At 45.2% G+C, this 21,835-nt stretch overlaps 1 non-coding gene across 1 annotated transcript; it reads right to left on the bottom strand.

The window, feature by feature from the left end:
- Window positions 1-391: 391 nt before the first annotated feature.
- Window positions 392-498, bottom strand: LOC147751651 (U6 spliceosomal RNA). Its single transcript, XR_015300333.1, has one exon. It is a non-coding gene; the product is annotated as a U6 spliceosomal RNA (small nuclear RNA).
- Window positions 499-21,835: the final 21,337 nt, after the last annotated feature.

Below are 21,835 nucleotides of genomic sequence, written 5' to 3'. Positions count from 1 at the left end.
AAATGCTTTTCATTACATAACTGCAAAATGCAAGGCGATTGTAAGCCCCAGTTCCAATGTTGAAACAACTACAATGCAAGCTGAACTTGTCAGGAGACATTCAACCTCTGTCTTTGAAGCAACATGGCAAGTCCAATACAGAGTTAGAACACCCTTGTGATTACTCTGAACTTAGATGCCCCAGACTCCTGGTCCTATTACCTGGAAAAGTGGGGGCTTTTCCCCCGCTGGTAACGTGTGTGTGCCCCCTGACACCTGCATCATATAATATGTGAGGCCCCAGCTGTTTTTAGCAGTTCACTCCAAGTTTGCCAACTATACTTTTACTCAAAGTATCAGGCTCTTCTCATTAGAGAGGCCGCCTATTCCCTTCAATCATGCCACGGTTGTTGATAATATGGAACCCTTCACAAATTTGCGTGTCATCCTTGCTCAGGGGCCATGATAATCTTCTCTGTATCGTTCCAATTTTAGTATATGTGCTGCAGAAGTGAGCGTCACCTCCTGTGTAACTGCACACAGCTTCACCTCCTGTGTAAATGCAGTATCACCTCATGTGTAACTGCACACAGGGCCACCTCATGTGTGATAGCACACAGCGCCACCTCATGTGTAACTGCACATCCCGCCACCTCCTGTGTAACTACACACAGTGCCACCTCCTGTGTAACTACACACAGCGCCAACTCATGTGTAACTGCACACTGCGCCATCTCATGTGTAACTGCACACAGCGCCACCTCATGTGTGACAGCACACAGCGTCACCTCACATGTGACAGCACACAGCGTCACCTCATGTGTGACAGCACACAGCGTCACCTCATGTGTAAATGCAGTGCCACCTCATGTGTAAATGCACAGAGCGTCACCTCATGTGTAAATGCCTAATGTTACCTCATGCGTAAATGCACACAGCGTCACCTCATGTGTAAATGCACACAGCGTCACCTCATGCGTAAATGCACACAGCGTCACCTCATGCGTAAGCGCACACATCATCACCTCATGCGTAAATACACACCTTGTCACCTCCTGTTTACCAGAGGGAGCGTTTAATTTAAGTCATGGAGATTGAGGCAGGTGTACCCTGCTGCCCCCGCCGTAGAGCAAACTCTACATTCTAAACATAGTAACACAGTAAACAGCGCCAACTCCTGGCATGCTTTCACAAGCGTCAGTGTGACAATTCAGTGACTCTGGCTCGTTACTGAAATCTGCCTTTAGTCCCTAATAGGAGGCATATATCCCTCAGGAGGGCACCTCTAACTCTTTAACCAGTAAGCCACTGTTTAGTAGTGCACGCAAGAACGGAACGCTCAGCGAGGCCTGCTCAGAGTTTGACTCCTTCACACGGGTAGTTCAAATACTGACACCTCTCACTCCTGCATGTAAGCAGCATCTGGCTCCTTAGTAGTAGGCGTGAAATCTTAAAGACAATCAAGTCCATGTTCCAGTAGGATCTAGTGCGAGTCACCAGGGCGATTGTCGGGCACTGTGTTAATTTTAAATTAAATTCAAGATTATTAACATTAAATTATCAGGGCCTGCCTAACTGCCAGGAAAAGTATACATCGCCCCGTCCGGGAATCGCACCCGCGACCTAGGTGTAACCAGCACCACGCCCCAACCAACAGAGCTAATCGGCCTCGAATGCGAACCCTTCCCCACATTCCCTGCCCTGGGCCACAAGGCCACTTCCTCGCGGCACATCCGGATGCGACACTAACAAAGCTGTAGGGGGAAACATACTGCATACCCCAAACATGGGGTCACCACTGCAAAGCTGTTACAGAGGATCCGTCTAATGCTCCAGGCAGGGGACATGAAGCGGGTAGGGAGGTGGGGTGGCTGCTGCACCAGCAGACTCTCCTCCCCAACTCCATATGGCTCCATGCTTTCTGTGAAAACATGCTAAATATATTCAAACAAAGGCTTCAACATCAGGCACTGCAACAGTATCGAGACAGCCTTTAAAAGTCGACAACTCATGATACACCTTCGGGGCAAATAGCTGGGGAATAGAGTCGCCATTCCCTCAAATGGCCTGGATCCATAAAAGCGGAGCCGCGGTGGGCTCTGTGCTTTCTGTGAAAACCTGATAGATAAATCCAACATAAAATCTTCGACATCAGGTGCTGCAAGAGACTCAAGACAGCTACTAACAGTGTTGTCTAGTCGGTACAATGTGAGCCACCTGCCTAGCTTGAACGTAATCACGTAAGTGGCTTGAGCATCTTAGTAGGCCTATCAGAGCAAGCATGACTCTAGTCTTGCTGGAGGGACTTCACCACTACCGCAAACCAGAATTGGCGAGATGGACAGCAGGAAAGAGGCTGCACCGTGGGCGGGGGTAGGTATTTGTACCCCTGTCCTCCCCCACCATGGCCAGAAGTGACGCGGCCGACTGACCCTCTGGTCCCTAGACCGGGGACCCTAATACGCTGATTTGTGTGCCTTCTTGTGGCACTAAGGTGGCCGCCCTGTTAGGAGGGTCCCCTGGGTGGACTTCGGGCAGCCTGACAGAATACACTCTAATTAAGGCAAACCCCCATTTTTCAACAGATGTTCCTCATGTCCAATGTCAATGTCTAACCCAAAGAGTTTTTTCAACACTATAGTTATTACACATAGGTGTTCATCAATCAGTTACTTTCTTCTGTGCAGCCAACGATAAATGGCTTTCCTTGGACCTTCATCTAGGTTCTGGCCACCTTGCTCTTCTATTTGGGCCTGATGTATTAACTTTCACAAGTTGCTAACAGTCTTTTTGAAACAAGAAACTAAGGGCCATATTATCAAGCAAGGACGATACATTATCGCCGCTTTTATCGACAGGAAACTGCCGCTAAAGCTTCGATAATGGGCTTGATAATATGCCCTTGTGAATTCCCATAGAAGCCCAGGTTCTGGTGTTAACCAGGGATACTATGGGAATTCACAAGGGCATATTACTAAGCCCAATATCGCCGCTTTAGTGGCAGTTTCCTGCCATTAAAAGCAGCGATAATGTATCGCCCTTGCTTGATAATATGGCCCTAATTTTCCTAAGTGACGTGTGTACAGAATAAGTATTCCGAGGGTCTGTATTTTTTTTACTGCAAGTGAGTCAAGGCTTGAGGTTATCTGTTGTTTGGAATAAGCAAGATGTGTCATAAGATCTCAACAGAAAACATAGGAAGTGCGTATACCTCATTCACTTAGATGAGTTGTAGTTGAAAGATGAGGATTTACTGTGGACTATCTGTCATTTTGGAACAAGAGGGTGTAGGAATGTAATTGGGGCACTCAGTGCTTATGGTGGTTCACTGCTCTGATGGTACTGGAACCCTGTGTTGGAATATAATTGAGGTATTTCATGAGGGGGTACGAGTAGGACTTTTTATCCACTACATCACATCCTAGTTTTGTGTTCTAGTCTATGTAAATTGCATGCGTTCCACATTGACTGAGGCTTGGAAGTCTGGATATTTCCACGAGGCTGTGATTCTCTTGAGAATGAACTCCACCAGGTTAGGCGAGTTTGGTGGGCTTTCTGTTTAATGGTGAGTTTCCCCCAATACTTGTAATTAGACAGAGTCATATTCTTACCTGGGTGGATGATAGTCATAATAGTTTTACCCACATCCTAAAATACTGTTGGATCATGGGGTATAAGAGTAGATTGTGCTCTAAATAAGCTTCCTGCAACAGTTATTGATCAAGGGGCTAGCTGTATGTAGTCTATCTGGTAACCATGACCAAAATGATCTGTGAAGAAAGAAAAAGACGGCTTGAGTAAAACAAGGTGCAAATGAATGAACATTTCACGGCTCTTTGGCAGATCTGTTTATTGTTCTGTTCAGGGGCATTGATGTCTAGGTTTGTTGCCCATGTCTTAAAGAAAACCGAAGTGTAAGTTTGGATTCCTAAATAATTGCAATCTTCGGTGGTTTTGGTGGGGGCAGTTGTTTTTGGGGAGTTTTATATAGCGTGAACATGACCCGAACACATTCATTTTGTTAGGCACGGGGAGATTCATTGATTTGCCCAGAATCACAGAACGATGAGCGTCCCTGTCGAGACTTGAACCTGGTTCCCCAGCTATAGGGTCAACCGCTCTAGCCGTTCGGTGATTCGTGTCCACTTGTATTTAACTTCTTTTGAGAATTTCGTTTGCGCTCTTTTTACAAGAAATAGAACGCATTTTCAACAATATTGAAAATAATGCAGACCTATACGTGGATGTTTCTCTAATACATGTAAACGGTAGAAGCCTGCGTTTAAATCCACGTTATCTTTTGTTTGGGGGTTCCTAGTTCAGTTTTTTCTGCAGAAGTTTTCCACAACCCCAACATGATAGCATATCTGTGCACGCTGCACGTCAGCCTTTCTGAGAGAGCACCAGAAATTACATGATTGCCTTCCAAAATTCAATGACTATTGGCCCAAAGTTTAAAAGTCAGTATACACGAAGCAAATAACCCATACCTAGAATGTAGAAAGACACAGCCTTGATACTTACGGACATGGAGATATAGGGTTATAGTGAGAAAGGGGCATAGAGCGGAGGACTGAGGAACAGCAGGGCAGCAGGCATAGAGAAGTATCATTAAAGATAATGGATACCGAAAAAAACGTATGGAGGTCACTGAGAAACAGGGTAAAGACCAACAGAGAAAGTGAACCGAAAGATTAAGTGAACGGAGGGATGTGTAATACAGATAGAGCATATTTAAGGCGACATTGGATAGAGTGCAAAGCAAATTGGAAGTATAATTGCTATTGGAAAGGTAAAGTGAAGAGAAAGAGACAAAGTATAAAGAAAGAGAATGAGAGAGAGCTGAGTAAGCGAGACAGTTAGCGATATTTGGAGAGAAAACTGAGAGGTATAGTGAATAGAGAGAGAACGAGTAATGGTGTGTAGTACAGAAGAGGTATACTAAAACAGAAAAAAAGTAAGGTACGTTGGCAGACACTGCTGCTGGCTGGGGAGGGAGTAGCTTGGGGCAGCTGGGAGTATGCTCCTTGAGCTGCTCCTAAGTGGGACAACACCACTTGTCTGGTAGGTACAGGCACCCCAGAGCCATTGACAACAGTGAGCTGATGTGGTGCGCCATGGAATCAGCAAAGAAAGAAAATATTTTTGTAAAAACACGACCAAAGGTTTAAGTGGGTTGTGTCAGAGGTTTTGAGCAGTAGCTGTTGATGTGTATATTTTCCAGGCTTCTAAATTACATCACACAAGCAGTGCTTTAAATAAACCGAAACTGTCAGGTCCTGAGTACCGGTACTTTTCTTTTTGAGAGGGAGAGTACCTGCACTTTCTGATAAAACGCAATACTTTTAATTGCAGATTACCGTACTTCTCAGAAACAATCAGGTACTCTCTTGCAGAGTACATGAACTTCTATTTTTCTATTTCAAGCACTGCACTCAAGCATGTTGGGTATTGGAGGGGTAATGGGGTGGCAGACATAGTGAGGTTTGGGCCAGCCACCTATGACAAGTGGTATTGCAAAAATACTCATTTGAAAAGTCCAATACTTTGCGTGACACTCCCACTACTATATGGGAGCTGTATTTTCAACATGCTCTTCTATTTCACCTTGCAGGCAAAGCACTGTGGCAAAAATTTTTTTATAAATGTATCAGACAAAATTACAATGCCCTATCCATTTTCTGCCCTTCCCCCAATGAATGAATGAATGAATGAAAAAAGATTTCTATAGCGCCAACTACTCAGAGGCCTCATAGCGCTTTGGCGCCAAATGGCGTCACGGCGTCAATAAAAGACTACATGAACCAAGGCAACGCTGTGCAAGGTCCAGCAATATCACCCACCACCCGGACCCTCACAAGCACTCGAGGAAATTTAATAAAAAGTCCACCTAACATTTCGTTCATTATAGGTGAAGAAACCCTGTGTCTTCATGGAGCTTGTTGGCGCTGGTGGCGTAGGTCTTTAGGAACGTCAGATCGATCCCCACACCTTCCATGGCTGCTTTGCAGCTTTGGTTTCCGCTGTCTCGTGTCCATTCTTGGTGGTCTCGGGGGTTTGTGCTCTAAATCAGACATGGAGTTTTGGAAGCGCGTGGCAACATATAAAATGTTTAAGTGCTGACGCTGGCATCCTGTGTCCCGCCAAGCCTGCGGAATTTCAATTATGAATGAGAAGGTGATATAAAAAGTCATTTATTAAGCCCGACTGAGCCCAAACCCAAAGTGAGAGGACCCATATGCCAGTTGCATGTGAAAAAAAGACTTTGCAAAGTAAATCAACATAAAAGTAAACTGAAGACAATAAAACTTAGCTGTTGCCAGGTTTTTGGTTGTAAAAATAATAATTACAAATGGCAATACTTTGTACTGAATGTGATGCACGGATGGCCACTGTAGCCAACCAGCAGCAGACCGGTGAGGCAGATGGTAAAGGCTGGAGCAAAGTTCTAGGAGGCCTGTGCCGAACATGATCGGACCACCATACTAATGGGGGTGGCTGATAACGTGATAGCTGAAAGCACTTACAGCCTGATTCATGAAGTAAAATTGCGCCCGCAATCGCAGCGAAAATGCAAATGCGGGCGCAATTTCCGTAATCGGCATTCAACAACTAAATAGCGAATTCGCAAACACATATTTGCGAATTCGCTAATATATTCGCAGAATCCCGGCAGGTGAGCATTAGCGATTCGGAAATAGCGACACACCATGGATTCTGCGAAAATAATTGCGATATCGCAATATAATCGCAATCGGTATTCAAGAAAAATCGCTATTAGCGAAAAACCCAAAAATCGCTATTAGCACCGCGCAAAATAAGGACAACTCAAAGCAGGTGGTAACCATGAAAGCCATGGAAAAAAAACGTTCAAAAAACCGTTGTCCTATCACCTACATGTACTGGCCTGACCAATCACACATAAGGACCATCATCATTAGCAGCATTAGGAGTCCCACAATGCCAGGAATGTACATGGTGGTGAGGCGTCGCAGGCTAGAGCGATTAGCACGGAGGAGACGCAGGATCCAGGACAGGATGTTCCGCCAGCGGGTCACCTTGCTGGGCCAAACCAGAGAGCAGATATATGCTAAATACAGGCGGAATGGGGAAATGATAATGCAGCTAATACAGGACCTTGACCCCCTGATGCAGCACCCAACAAGCCTTACCAATGCTGTGCCTACACATGTGCAGGTATTGTGTAGCCTGCACCTCCTGGCCTCCGGGAGTTTCCAGGGGATAGTAGCGGCTGCTGGGGGGATATCCCAGCCCACCATGTCACGCTGCCTCAACACTTTTGTTGACGCCATGCTCACCCAGCTACACCGTCACATCAAATTCCCCGCCAGCCAACAGGAATTGGACATGACCAAGCTACAATTCTACAATGTAGTCCATTTTCCACATGTGCTCGGATGTATAGACTGTACCCACGTCGCCATCTGCCCACCAGCTGGCATGGAGTATATGTTCCGCAATAGAAAGTCCTACCACTCCCTCAACATCCAGATGGTCTGCAATGCTAAGACATACATCACTGACATTGTCGCACGGTACCCAGGGAGTACCCATGACTCCTTCATTTTCCGGCACAGCGGACTCCACACACGACTGGTCAGGGGAGAGTATGGGGAAGGACACCTACTTGGTAAGTACACTTTGATTGAAATGTCACATTGCAAAGATGTAACAGCGCAGCACAGGCAATCACCATCTGCTCCTCTCATTCAGGTGACAGTGGCTACGCCCTCCGTGAATACCTCCTGACCCCATACCTCAACCCTGCTACACCCCAGCAACGGCGCTACAATATTGCACACATACGGACAAGGAATTGCATAGAAAGGACATTTGGCCTGCTCAAGAGCAGGTTCCGCATACTGCACAAGACAGGTGGGGCCATGTATTACAGTCCTGAAAAGTGCTGCCGCATTGTGGCTGTCTGCGCAATACTACATAACATTGCAACCAAGCGCCGGATACCTGTTGACATCTCTGGCAGTGAATCTGAGGGGGACAACCGGCCACCTGCACATGCGCGCCATGCACATGGGGAGAACCCAGCAGAAGGGCACAGACGTCGCAACCACATCACAGTGAACAGTTTCTAGTACAACCACTTCCAACACCCTACAAATCAACAATGCATGCAAAATGTAATGATGACACAACGCTAATGTGTGTAGCAAAATAATTGTATTTGTTAAATTCACAAAAATAAAATTAACGTTCCTGTCCAAATAAGTCCAACAAACAGTATTACGCCATACTGCTGTGCATCACTACATGGCAGGCTTAACCTCAGCCTGTGCCATTGATTAACTGCAGTTCTCTAGGAGTGCCTAGTGCGCGATCCGCCATAGCGCCTCTGAGGGGCATCCTCCTCCGGGGTTTCAGGCAATGGGGGGGGCCTGTTGCTGCGGGTGTGTGGTGGGGCCTGTGAGGCAGATTGAGAGCTGACGCTGGATGCCCCCTCACTCGCATCATCACCCCCCACAACAGATGGAATAGCTGGAGGGTGAAGAGCAATGACGGCCGTGGTGAGGGTCTCCAGCACCCTTGTCATGTCCTCGCTGCACTGTATGATTTGGTGCTGGTGGGTCAGGGCGCGCCGCGCCAACAGAGATGTAGCATTCGCTGACACGTAACTTGCCCTGCTGTTAGTGTCAAGCCGGGTCATTAGTTGGCGGTGGCGCCGGCGTGTTCCACTGCGCTCTCTCGACATGGCCGCGGTGTTGGCCTCCAAGGTTGCAGCCATGCGGGCCAGTCCTTCTCCCACACCTGCCATGTCTGCCCTCATGCCTTCCATGTGGCCTGCAACAGAGGCCACATTGCGCCCTATCATGTGCAGTTGCAGCTGTATAGCTCCCTGCTGCTGAGCCTGGCGCTGGTGAATGCGGAGCATGCGTCTCTCGACGCTGAGCCGCGCCAGTCCATGAGCATTGGCCCGCCTGCTAGCTGCTGTGGAGTGCTGGCGTGACCTGCCACGCCTGCCCTGCTGGCCTGAGTGTGAGGCTGCCCGCTGTGTGGACACTGGCGCAGCCCCGGATGTAGAGGCGACAGCTGCTGGGGGTATGACCGCCGGTGTTGCAGGTGCGCCAGACGCAGGGGGTGTGACTGACGGTGTGGCTGTTGTAGTAGATGCAGGGGGCACAGGAGTGACTGCCCTGGCTGCGGCTCTGGGAGGAGCAGCGGTGGCAGGAGGCACAATGGGGGCTGGCCTGCCAGCGGATGTGGGTGCTGCACCAGTTGCAGGGGGGACGCTGCAGGTGGTACTTGCTGCTGGTGTAGACGCAGCGGCAGGGGCTGGTGCCTGGGTTGGTGTTGGCACCTCCACCTCCGGGACGCCCTCATCGATCTCCAGCCTATTGCTGTCGCTGGTATCGCCACCTGTGGGGGTAAGTGGTGGATCATTAGTTGCATGTATCTGCCAGACGTGCAGTTGCTACATGCATGCTGGGTGACATTCCCTGAATGGCAGTGGCTTTGTGTGCTTTGGGACCTGTCTGGCTGCATTGTGGTACTACAACATTGTGGCCAGACTACATCTCCCACAATGCTTCAGGACATTCCTTGATGTGCAACTATGGCATGCCTATGGGACATTGGGGGAGCCTATTTGGTCATGGACATCCATAGGGGGCAGGGTCGCAGTCGCATGCCACTTACCTTGGGTGTCTTGGGTGGTGTGGGATGAGTCCAGTGTTGTAAAACCGACACAGGCCTCCTTCTCCAGGGTGTCCTCGACCTGGTCCTCCATGGGAGTGTTGGGTGGTACAGTTGGTCCTCCTCCTCCAGTGCCCGAGGACTCCCCAAGGCGCGCCGCCACCTTCTCCTTGGCACGGCCTCGGAGGTCGTACCACCGCTTTTTTAATTCCTCCAGGGACCTGGCCGCCACTCCCACGGAGTTCACAGCCGAGGCTATCCCCTGCCATATGCGCCGCTTCTCCAGTTCAGGGACCCTCCGAGAATTTGCGCCAAACAGTCTGTCATGGTTGGCCACAACCCCCTCAATGAGGTGTTCCAGCTCCTGCTCTGAGAATTTCAATTTTCTCTTGCGCCCAGACGAGCTGCTGGTGCCAGGTGCAGGTTCCTCAGCCATGGTACCAGGGTTGTGGATCAGTGTAATTTTCCAGATTAGCTGCAGCTCTCCAAAATGCTCCCTCTCTCTCTGCCTCGATGTGGAAAATGGTGGTGGGAACCGGCAGCTTCCTGGTTGTGATGTCATCACTGGGCTCGAAATGCGACTTCCCGTTTTCCCGATCTCGCGAGTTTGCGATCTCGCAAATAGCGATATCGCAAATAGCGATATCGCTATTTGCGAGCTCGCAGTCCAGGCGCGGGTAGCCGGAAATAGCGATTATTCTGCGATTATCGGTCATCGCTAACGGAATTTGCGATCGCGTGCGAATCGCTTTTTTTTATCGCAATTATTCATGAATTCGGATTTGCGATTTCTGAATAGCGAATCGCTTTTTTTCGCTATTTCAGAATCGCAAATGCCGATTTTCATGAATATGGCGGTTAATCATGAAAACGGGGACTTGGCTTGCGCACCGTACGAGATGGCGGCGCAGCTCGCATGAATTCTGGTGCACCCGGGATTCCGGAGGTATTCTAGGAGGTATAGAGACAAAATATCGACTCCAAAATATCGACTGGACATAATATCGAGTTTTAAATATAGACTGGACAAAATATCGACTGGACATAATATCGACTACAAAAATATCGTTTTTCAGGTAAGTGAAGTAATATCGACTGTATAAAATATAGATAGCAAAAATATCGATTTTTTAATAATATATAATATTTTATAGTGTATTTTTATGTAATAATATGTGTGAATAGTGTGTATTAATGTTATTAAATATTTTATTACATGAATTTTGTTTTGATAATAATTGCGTAATGTAATTCTGTAGCGGGTTGTGGGTTTATAGGGGAATAGGGTGGGAAGTAATTTAATAATAATTAATTAATTAATATATGTTTGTTAATATTTTTAATTAATAATTAATTGATAATTAATTAATATTAATTAGTTAATTAATTAATATAATTTTGAATATATTTTGTATTAGTAAATCATTGTTAATTAATTAATTGTAATTAGTTAATTACATTAATTAGAGTACATTTTTTATATATATAATTTTGTGTTATTTTTAAGTAATTAATTTTGATAAAATAATATTAATTATTAAAATAATTACACCTAATGTTCTAATATATTTACTTTATTGTTATTGTTAATTAATAATTAATTGGTAATTAAATAATATTGATAAATTTTGGGTAAAGGAGCATTTTTAGGGTTCAGGGTCAGTTTTCAGTTCATGGGTAAAGGGGTATTTTTAGGGTTCAGGGTCAGTTTTCAGTTCATGGGTAAAGGGGTATTTTTAGGGTTCAGGGTCAGTTTTCAGTTCATGGGTAAAGGGGTATTTTTAGGGTTCAGGGTCAGTTTTCAGGTCATGGGTAAAGGGGTATTTTTAGGGTTCAGGGTCAGTTTTCAGTTCATGGGTAAAGGGGTATTTTTAGGGTTCAGGGTCAGTTTTCAGGTCATGGGTAAAGGGGTATTTTTAGGGTTCAGGGTCAGTTTTCAGGTCATGGGTAAAGGGGTATTTTTAGGGTTCAGGGTCAGTTTTCAGGTCATGGGTAAAGGGGTATTTTTAGGGTTCAGGGTCAGTTTTCAGTTCATGGGTAAAGGGGGGGTATTTTTAGGGTTCAGGGTCAGTTTTCAGGTCATGGGTAAAGGGGTATTTTTAGGGTTCAGGGTCAGTTTTCAGGTCATGGGTAAAGGGGTATTTTTAGGGTTCAGGGTCAGTTTTCAGTTCATGGGTAAAGGGGTATTTTTAGGGTTCAGGGTCAGTTTTCAGGTCATGGGTAAAGGGGTATTTTTAGGGTTCAGGGTCAGTTTTCAGGTCATGGGTAAAGGGGTATTTTTAGGGTTCAGGGTCAGTTTTGGGTTTTTGGGTAAAGGGGTATTTTTAGGGTTCAGGGTCAGTTTTGGGTTTTTGGGTAAAGGGGTATTTTTAGGGTTCAGGGTCAGTTTTGGGTTTTTGGGTAAAGGGGTATTTTTAGGGTTCAGGGTCAACAAATAAGATTTAAAAACATTATTTTTATTATTTTCATTTATTATTTTATTATTATAATTTAATTTAAGTCGTTTTAAGTATATTTTAGTAATTAAAATTTAATATTAATTTAATTTAACACTGTTTTTAATAAAGTCGATATTTTTTACATCTATATTTTTGTTAACGATATTTTGTACTCGATATTTTTGTACTTACCTGTTTGTAGATACAAACTCGATATTTTGACTGTCGATATTTTGTCCACGATATTTTGGCAAGTCGATATTTTGTCAGTCGATATTATTTCAGTGATCCAGGAGTCTGACTTTTAATGAGTAATGAGCTGAAGAAGCACAACTGGACTAGGATTAAGGAAATGAATCACAAGAAGTCACAAATGAAGGGAAAGAGCGATTACCTAAAGCTGCACAGGAAGGCAGGTGTTAAGGTAACAAGTGAATGATGTGTGGTGATGATAATCTAGGGAAACGCTAGACGACAGGGATGCAAGAGTCAAGTGGCAATCGAACGAACAACAAGAGACAAATGATGAATGGAAAAGACGCATTAAATAGAACAAGAAGCCAGGAACGAAAGTAACCTGTGATGGTTTAACTAAGCTGAAGGGTAGATGGGATAAGGGAAGGAGCAAATGACTAGCGATGTATGAACCGAGTCAAAAAGAACATGGATGCACCCGATGCGATGTTGACAGCAATAAACTATGTTACGTATAAATCGTTACCCTGCACAACCCTTCTCCAGTAACCTCGCTCACTCCTCAAGTAACTCCCTGCTCTCTCCCAACTCCCCCATTAGCACAGTGGTCCCGCTCTGCCATTCAATTCTCACTCTCTATGCACTTGACTTTCGGTCGTCCAAGCTCTCTCGGATTTTGTGTTGTTTTCCAAATCTCCCCTGCTATCTTACACAAAAGCTCTCAGGCTCCCCTAAAATGATGCTGTGTCCTCGATCTCAGCTCTCACCCACACCACCATTTCACACATCTCCTAGCTGCGCGCCCGCTGTTCTCACCTGCTTGCTCCTTTGCACTCCATTTCTCTCCAGTGAATTTCTGATTAGTTTTCTTGAACATAAATTTGCACACGGGTTTCTCCCCTGCCACCATCTTCCGCACACAGCCCTGCACAGCCAATCAGAAGCGAGAACTGATAGAGACATACCACCATCTAAAGTCATTCTGACATAACAAGGACAAATTCCCATCAAAAAGAGTATGAACCATAACTCGCCCAAAATTCAAAGATGACAGCTTAACATGACGAGCATTTGCAATGCAATAGGACTTGCATTTACTCGAGATCTATTGCATTGAAAACGGGAGTGCGGTTGGAGGGCAGGGAGCGAGAAGGCATGAACAACGAGAGTGCGAGGGGTGAGAATGCACAGACTGCGTGACGGGCGGTGGGGGAGAAGGCACAAGAAGAAAATAGTTACTTTGCAACACTACAAGTAAAGGGGCCAGTAGCCTTGGAAGGATACAAATGATGACATGGTTGTCATGAGGAGGGACTCACAAGCCTAAAACCAATGGGAAGGCAGCATTTAGGGCCTAAGAGAATGAAAAAGATGGGCAGCGAGTGGGCGGGGCTCCCACAAAGGTTCCACACTATACTGAATACTGCATGACTTGCGAACCGAGCAGCGCATGCGCTGCCACGCTAGGCTCGACCTAAAAAGGAGATGCAGCATCCCCCCAAAACATGAGGCAAATAGCTCTGTTAGATGTAGGTGAGAAAATGTTTTCAAATATTCTCCTAAGGATACTGAAAGACTGGGTAGAACTGAAATCTACACTTCCTATAGAGCAAGAGGGTTTTAAAGGAGGCGAACTGGACAGCAGAACATTGCTTTAGTTTGTGGGCTACAGCAAAAATAGAGCAAAGAGGCTGTCTATGTTGTTGTTTTGTTGACTTCTGCTTGGCTTTTGGTACGGTTTACCATGACTTACTTTAGGTAGCCCTGAGGAATTATGAAATACCACATGCCCTATTTGATTTTACAAGAAATATGTAGAGATCATTTTGCACAAGTAGAAATAAACACAAACAGGTCACTCTCATGGAGAATATACATTACGAATGCCCTTAACAAAGGTTGTGTTTCAGCTCTACTGTTTTTCTCTCCATTTTTAGTGGATCTACCAAACATATTAGGAATACTGCACAGCTTAAGCACAACATTGAATGGTACCTACATTAGTTGCCTCCTTTATGCAGGCAATTTCGTCATCATGGATTTGACAGAAATTGGTATGTAGAGAAAAATAGATGTTTTTTCAAATTATAGCAAAAAGGAAAATATTATAATAAACCTGGAGAAAACTAAAGTGTTACCATTCGGAAAAGTGGTTCCTTGATAATTTTTCAAATGTAGGTTGTTAATAGATACAAATATTCTGAAGAATCTGTTATGGAAAGACCATATCAAAGCACAATAAGTAAAAGCCCTTTCATCGGTATGTGCCCTTAAGAAATTTGGTAAAGTGTATGGAGGGCCCTCCTGGCAGCCCTGATTTGGCCACAATTCCAATACTGGGCAGAGGTGCTCTGCTTAAGTGCAAAGCCACATTGGGATCTTGAGGAGGGTAGATGCTTAAAAATACTATTGTCCTTGCCACCCTCCCCAATGGCCCAAAATATCAAAATGGAGACAGGGCTAACGGCTTGGAGTTGTAATGTAATGTACAAGTATTTATATAGCGCAAATCACCCACATCGCAGGCATCTAAGCGCTTGCTTAGGGAACCCGTCCTGGTATTCCCCTGTGAGATAACCCCAGCAGGGTATCCACAAGGTGAAAGCCAGGCATCCCGCCGCGAGGGGCCGTTGTGGAGATTAAGCAAGCTATTGCCCAGAGTCGCAGAGTGTGAACCCGTGAGTCGAGTAGGCACCGGAGCGAGAATTATCGAGTCCGTGGAATTATTGAGCCCAAGCCCCGTCGAGGCGGGGAATTGAACCCTGGTCCAGGGCCGATCTCAGCTTCCGGGTCTGCCGCCTCTAACCCCTGAGCCACACTTCTCCACAACCCAGTTGTTACCTTATGCTGAGGTGCTCAGAATCTGGATGAGAACAGACCAGGCTGACTCTCCAACATTCTCAATTTTATGTAAAAAGGAGAGAATAGTGAATTAAAATGGGCAAAATCTGTTAGTATAAGACTTGATGATATATGTAACACACTAGCAATAAAATATAACGTGCAGGAAAGAATTAGCAAAGGCGGCCTTAGAAGGATGACAAAAAACATGGCAAGGGTAGACGATCTGAGTTATTTGGAAGATAATAAATCTGCATCTCCTTTGATACTTTCTTGGATGGAAGAGGAAGCATTCTCATATCAAGAAAGCTTACTTAAGATATCCCTAAGATTCGGTCTCTTAAAATATAGATGCAGGATTAACCCAGTCTTAACTTCACATGCTAAGAGGTTTTACTTAGATGGGAATAACATTTACAAATTTCGAATAAAAATAAAATGCAATTTAATTAATATTTTATTAGATTGTGATTTTGAAAGGAACTGAAAGCATTATTGAGACTGTTAGAAATGGGGATCTCTGGTTGGCTAAGGCTTGAGCCAAAGCCAGGCAGAGACCACCACTCTAGTCAGGGAAAGGGAGTTACACGCCAAAGAGAACCCCTGCTCACGCCATTGGTAGCTTGGCACGAGCAGCTAGGCTTATCTCGGTGGCGATGTGTAAAGCATTTGCACAACACACACAGTAACAACACACTAGAACACATCAGATAGTAATCACACAATATACACTGTGCCAACTGGAACAAGCAATATTTACAAGGGATTATTTACACATGACAGGGCCACGTGGGCCACTGTCAGAATTAGCACTTGGTAAAGAAATAGTAAAAGTAAGAATATATATGATCTTAGAACACAGCCAGTAATCACTGGCAGACACTATACTCAGTGTCAACCTGTAACATAAATCAGAACAGGCACAGTATCACATAAGGCGAGAACTCTATTCTGCGCCAACCTCATAAGCTAAAAATAGGATAAACCATAATCTCCTAAACATAACTTGCATTAGGAAATAAACTTAAGAACATAACCAGCAGTAGGGAATAAATCACACCTAGACTACAGTAGAGAAATAAAACAGTAGGTAAAACCTAATAACCATAAAAGCACATCTATGAGCATAAATCAAGGTGCATAAATCATACTACAAACATTATACTTCCTAGCACCTATAAACATGACATTAGGGCCTTGTGCCCTACAAAACCTGATAGTCCCCTGGGCCAACTGGCCATCTCTAAGGGACTCAAATGCCCTCTGTCCATAAGTCAGGGCTGTTGCCTAAGCAGCGACAGTCATGGGGGCGCACTTTGCGCAAACCTAAACGTGGCAGCTGCCCACTACTTGTTGGACAGCTGGGAGTCTCCATGAATGCCTAAACGTTGCGGCTGGCACTAAGCTTGTTTCCGGTCCAGGGAAGACATGGCTTGGCAGTTCGGGTTGGACTGTTCCCATGAGGTACAGGGTCAGACTGATTTGCATATAGCCATGTCTGAACTGGGGTGGCAGAGTGGGCTAAAGAACGGTGATGGATTAAACCCAGATCTTTTGACTGGGTGTGAGTGTTTGATTGATTCAGATGCTCCGTCCATCACCACCCCCTTTTGTACAGTTTTTGGCCACCATAAGTGTGGCAGGGTATGCTCAGATGTGAGTCCCTTGCTCACTTTGTCACTGGATTCAAGCAAGCCGGGCTGAAGACGGCTGGAATGCCAGAAACCGGTCCTCGGAAGCTTGTTTCCGGTCAAGGGAAGACATGGCTTGGCAGTTCGGGTTGGACTGTTCCCATGAGGCACAGGGTCAGACTGATTTGCATATAGCCATGTCTGAACTGGGGTGGCAGAGTGGGCTAAAGAACGGTGATGGATTAAACCCAGATCTTTTGACTGGGTGTGAGTGTTTGATTGATTCAGATGCTCTGTCCATCACCACCCCCTTTTGTACCACGCAGCTGTGCAGGCAGAGATGGGGTGAAGGAGTGCATCTCACTCCTGGATTCAAAGTACATGTCCCCCTAAAATGAGAGGTCCTTAATGGTGCAGCTGCCCACTACTTGCTGGGCAGCAGGGAATTATTTAAAAATGAGGCATGGGCTCAGTGGCCCTTGGCATAAATGTGCAATGCGTTGGAGCCATCTAGCTCTAAGAAGAAACCTGGGTCTGGGAGCACTCTGGCTCCTGAGGGAATTTTTTTGCGCCCAAGCCCCTCATGGGAACTTTAAAATAAAATGGGGCATCGTAGTAGCCATCTGGGCTCTGAGAAGGCATAGGGAGCGAGAATGCATTAAGGACCTGAGCCCCTCGGGACCCTTGAAAACAATTATATGCACCCTTCGTTGGAGCGTCACCCTATCAGGCGGGAGCCGCTTGGGAAAATAGGCCGGGACATCGCATTGTGCCTCACAAGGCACCACAACATGGGCGGAGTTCCCCCAGCCCATTTACACTCACCGGGCTGCGCTCCTCTCCACTGGCGGCAGGTGGTCTCCGGGGCTCCCCTCACTCCGGGGAGCTCGGCCCAACTATCTCGCTCCTGGAACGGAGCGCAACAGGCACCTCTTCACCAAGTCCCCGTCTCGGTACCGGGACTTGAGCAATGGAGCCCGCGACGCCCGGCGCGACTTCTCCCCCAGCCGGAGAGAAGCGGAAGAAGCATCCGCCAGGCCCCACCCACGTCCCAAGGACGGCGCCTGTCTTCTGGGTCATGCTGGAGCGGCCCGGAGACAGAAAATGATCGGCAAGCGAGGGGTAGGCTCCCTCTAGTATGAAAATACAATGGCATGCGGGGTGGGCACCCGCTAAGGCTAACAAGCGGGGTAGGCTCCCGTATTACTTATTAAATAAAAATGAAGATGCAGGGTGGGCATCTGCGCATGGGGCAAATTTAAAAGAAATGGGCATAATGCAGGGTGGCACCTGCGAGATCTAAACAATAAAATAAGCGGGTGGGCACCCGCCATGAAGGGGCCACGGGGGAAATCCCGACGCTGGGGATTCCCTCTTACAGGGCCACAAGAAAAAGGAGCCGAGCGCTCCCAGGAGCATTACCAAAGGAAAATAAAGCGCTCCCATGCTGCAGAACATCCTTCTTTTCTCTGGGAGCTGGGAAGAAAGGCAAAGTTCCAAAGGAGCAGCTGGAGCAGAAAGGGGTTCCAGCAGAAGTCCTCCAGGCATCCAGGGGCTGGGTATAGCCCAGTGAGGCAAGCCTTCCCCTGAGCTCCAGCAGCAGCACACCCCTGATAGTTTCAAGTCCGCAAACAAGAACATTTACTTGGGGTCACAACCCCTCTTTTATACACACAAATCATTTGTTGTAGCAGTGTAGGCAAGGGGAGAGCCAGATGCAACTGGTTATGGAGCACTTTGTTGTGCTCAGCCCCTCTCCCTATTCACAAGACAGGCAAGGGACATCAGACGCACCACAGGGGGTGGAGCCAGCATTGTGGCGGGAAGGCCCAGCCCTATTCAGGTCCCAGGTGCACTCCTCCCTCCCATCAACATGCAGATCTCTCCATTCACCACCGGGGCAGACCCATCCTGACTCCTGGAGCCAGGCACACCAGCCAGCTCCAGCCAATCACAAGCCAGACAGTCAATTCACATTGACTGCACAGACATGCCAACTTCTAAAAGTGGCACTTCTACACTAGACACAATAAATCTGCACACATCATCATGCAGCATTTAATCTCACGAGTTCACACATACCAAACTTGACCCTGCACTCCCCACACATCAGAAACTATCATGGACACACATATTCCCCATGTACTCCAATGGGAGGGCAGGCCATCTCAGCACACACACTCAAAGTGCGCACGCACTTTACACTGGGCCACAGTGCTAAAGTGCGCAGAGGCCAGAAATCACTACCACCATGCCAGAGGCTTAAGCAAAACGTTTAGGGGCGAACATGCCAAAAAGGCCCAAGTCCAACAGAGACCCATTTTAAAGAAATATGATGTTAGGGATAGGCAACAAGCAACTCCCTTCTTACTAGATATGAGCTCTTTTGGTGTAACTTGCACTGGGGCAATTTATATTATCTGAGAACGAAGGTAGAGTGAACCTTTGGCTGTCATTAATCATGTAGAATATGAAATAGATTGGATTTCATGAATACGTTTTACTTTGGACTAATAGTTTTATAGTGTTTATGGAATATTTACGATGATGTCGTTTATGGTATAATTGTTTAAAGACTAAGGTCTAAATAAACAAATTTGGGCGAGTGCCTGGGTTTTCAATCTTGGAGTCACCGTATCTATTTGTGTGATAGATTTAGCACCGACTTTGAGCCAAGCATTCCAATTAGCCCTTTGTTTGGTTATTGTCAACGTATTTGTTAATTACTGCTGAGTTACAGATCTACGCTAATACTCTTATTTTTGTATATTTAGTATCAGTCATTCTGTTTGCAATTACTTTTGTCATGGCTTTAGACAATTAGCGTTGTTGGTGGAAGTGAGGATTATTAATGGGAAAGGTTAGGAGAGAGGACCTTCCTGTTTGACCCATAGTGGAGTACTTAAGTCACATTACCAATTCTATGCATATGAGATCTTATTGCACATTGATATGTTTGACAATTCAAAAGGATGATTAGACCCTCTATCTTCCCTTTTTCTAATTTGTGTTTGTCATTATATAAGAATCTGCTTAATATTTTTTTTAGTTCACCGAAGAAGGGATCAATAAATGTGTCTGGGTACAGTAAACACCGTTTTGATGGTTGGTATCAAGTCCGACTCAAATTCATAGTTTTAAGGGGAATCATCTTGATGATTTTTTAGCTTATATCTTCAAATATCTTGGGTTGGAGTCAGTGTAGAGTAGTAGTTAGGCAAGTTGTAAGTAGAATTCGTGGGTATGTGAGGTTATCAAGATTCTATCCAAAGTTACTGATGGGAATGTGATGGCGTAAGAACACGTAACTCATACTGAAAGTGTTAGATTTGTCTTCATTTAATTTGTATCGTGAAACACAGATATATGCTGAGAGTTTTTAGTGGAGATGGTAGATTGCATTTTTTGGTCCATTAAAATTGTTAGGATGTAACCTCATATGCTGCTGTTTTATACACAACATGTCTTCTTCATGTCTCCAGAATCTACAAATTATTCTAAGGAGGTCGTTCCTTTCCTTCACTGACAGCCAACGCTTGGAACATGTTGCCAATCTCTCTTTATTCTGAAACCAATTTACTTAGATTTAGGAAGCAGTTAATGACCTGCCTTTTTTTCGGCAGTAATGTAATCAGCTACTTTTTAATTTATTGGTTGCTGTAGGTATTTTGTGGTGTGTACAGCACTTTGTGTCAATCACACACACTGTATAAAAGCATAAAAATAAATACAACTAAACAATAATTGGGGCTATTTGTGGGATATTTTGGTTTAGAAGCAATTATGAAAAGGTGTGGGAATAGAGCGCAGCCATGCCTTAAACTCCTTTCAAGGTGGATCTGCTCAGAGAGTGTCCAGTTTAATATGATGCTTGCCTTTGGTTGGAAGTAGAGTAACTTCATTTTGTTTATGAATCCATTATATAACCTGTGCAAGTTGAGATTTCGAAATGTATTGTGAGTAAAGGCCTTTTCAGTGTCTACCGTGATTCCACACCAAACCTCCTCAAGTTCATCTTCGGCATGTTAAAAGCCTTGTATTGGAGACGTAAGTTCTACCTTCAACAAAACCAGGCAGTTCTGCCTTTACCAGAGGGAGGAATGACTGATTTTAAGAGGGAGGTCAATGATCTTGACTGCCATCCAAATTATTTCCTGAGAGTTGTTCACTTGTACAGCAGCTAGCCCATTCACATGGTGACAATTTTAATACTTTCAAAAGGAAAATGATCACGGACAATACAGAAGTTTAGATGAAATAGTCATTTTTTACTGGTTCAGTATGTCCAGGAAATTAGCAATAAACATTGTGTTGGTTTCATCTTCAGCCTAGGCTACAACTGCATTTTCATTGATGATAATGTCGGAGAAACCCCTTGATGCTGTCTGAGAAACCCCCTCTACTTCCTCTGGTGTTTCTGTTTGTGTGTCGTAAACTGTAGGAATGCAGGTCCTTTTCATTTTTTTGCCATGGTTACTGATTTCACATTTTACAGAGATAGATTGTTTTTTCCGACAGTGACAAATGACCCAGCTGTATTGAAAACGAATGTTGAGGATGCACTGACTTCAGGACAAGTTAGATATTTTGCCAGAATACTGGCCAATACTCTGCTTGTTAAGTCAGTATGCCAGTTGTCTCAGATCAACTAGAAATTGTCATGGAACATTCAAGTATCTACGTAGCATCTTTTCTATTGTCATATTTGAAACTATTGTCATATATGAAACTTTATCCTATTCAGTTTTCTGCAATTATGAGATGGTCGTACGTCCGGGAACATCGACAAACAAACCCACAATGAAGAATGCCCCTATTGAGGCTTGAAGCGTCTCTTTTGCAATCTGGTATGAAACCTGGAAAAGTGACCACTTTTAACTTAACATAACATAACAAAACGTGTGTATTTGTAAAGTGCACGTTCCCGAAGGGTATCTTGGCGCTGGATAAAAGATGCTTATTTTTCTTCAACTCAGTGATACTTTTAATGGCTGCTGTGACATTGGTGTGATGCTGCAAGAGCCACCACTGTGCTCGGCAGAGGTTGAGGAAAGAAACAAGTTAGTTATTCTTTCATCTGCT

Source organism: Lissotriton vulgaris, chromosome 1_1 (assembly GCF_964263255.1).
Source record: "Lissotriton vulgaris chromosome 1_1, aLisVul1.2, whole genome shotgun sequence".
Lineage (NCBI taxonomy): Eukaryota > Metazoa > Chordata > Amphibia > Caudata > Salamandridae > Lissotriton > Lissotriton vulgaris.
The sequence above is the reverse complement of the archived record's forward strand: the minus strand, read 5'-3'. Positions and strand labels throughout refer to the sequence as shown.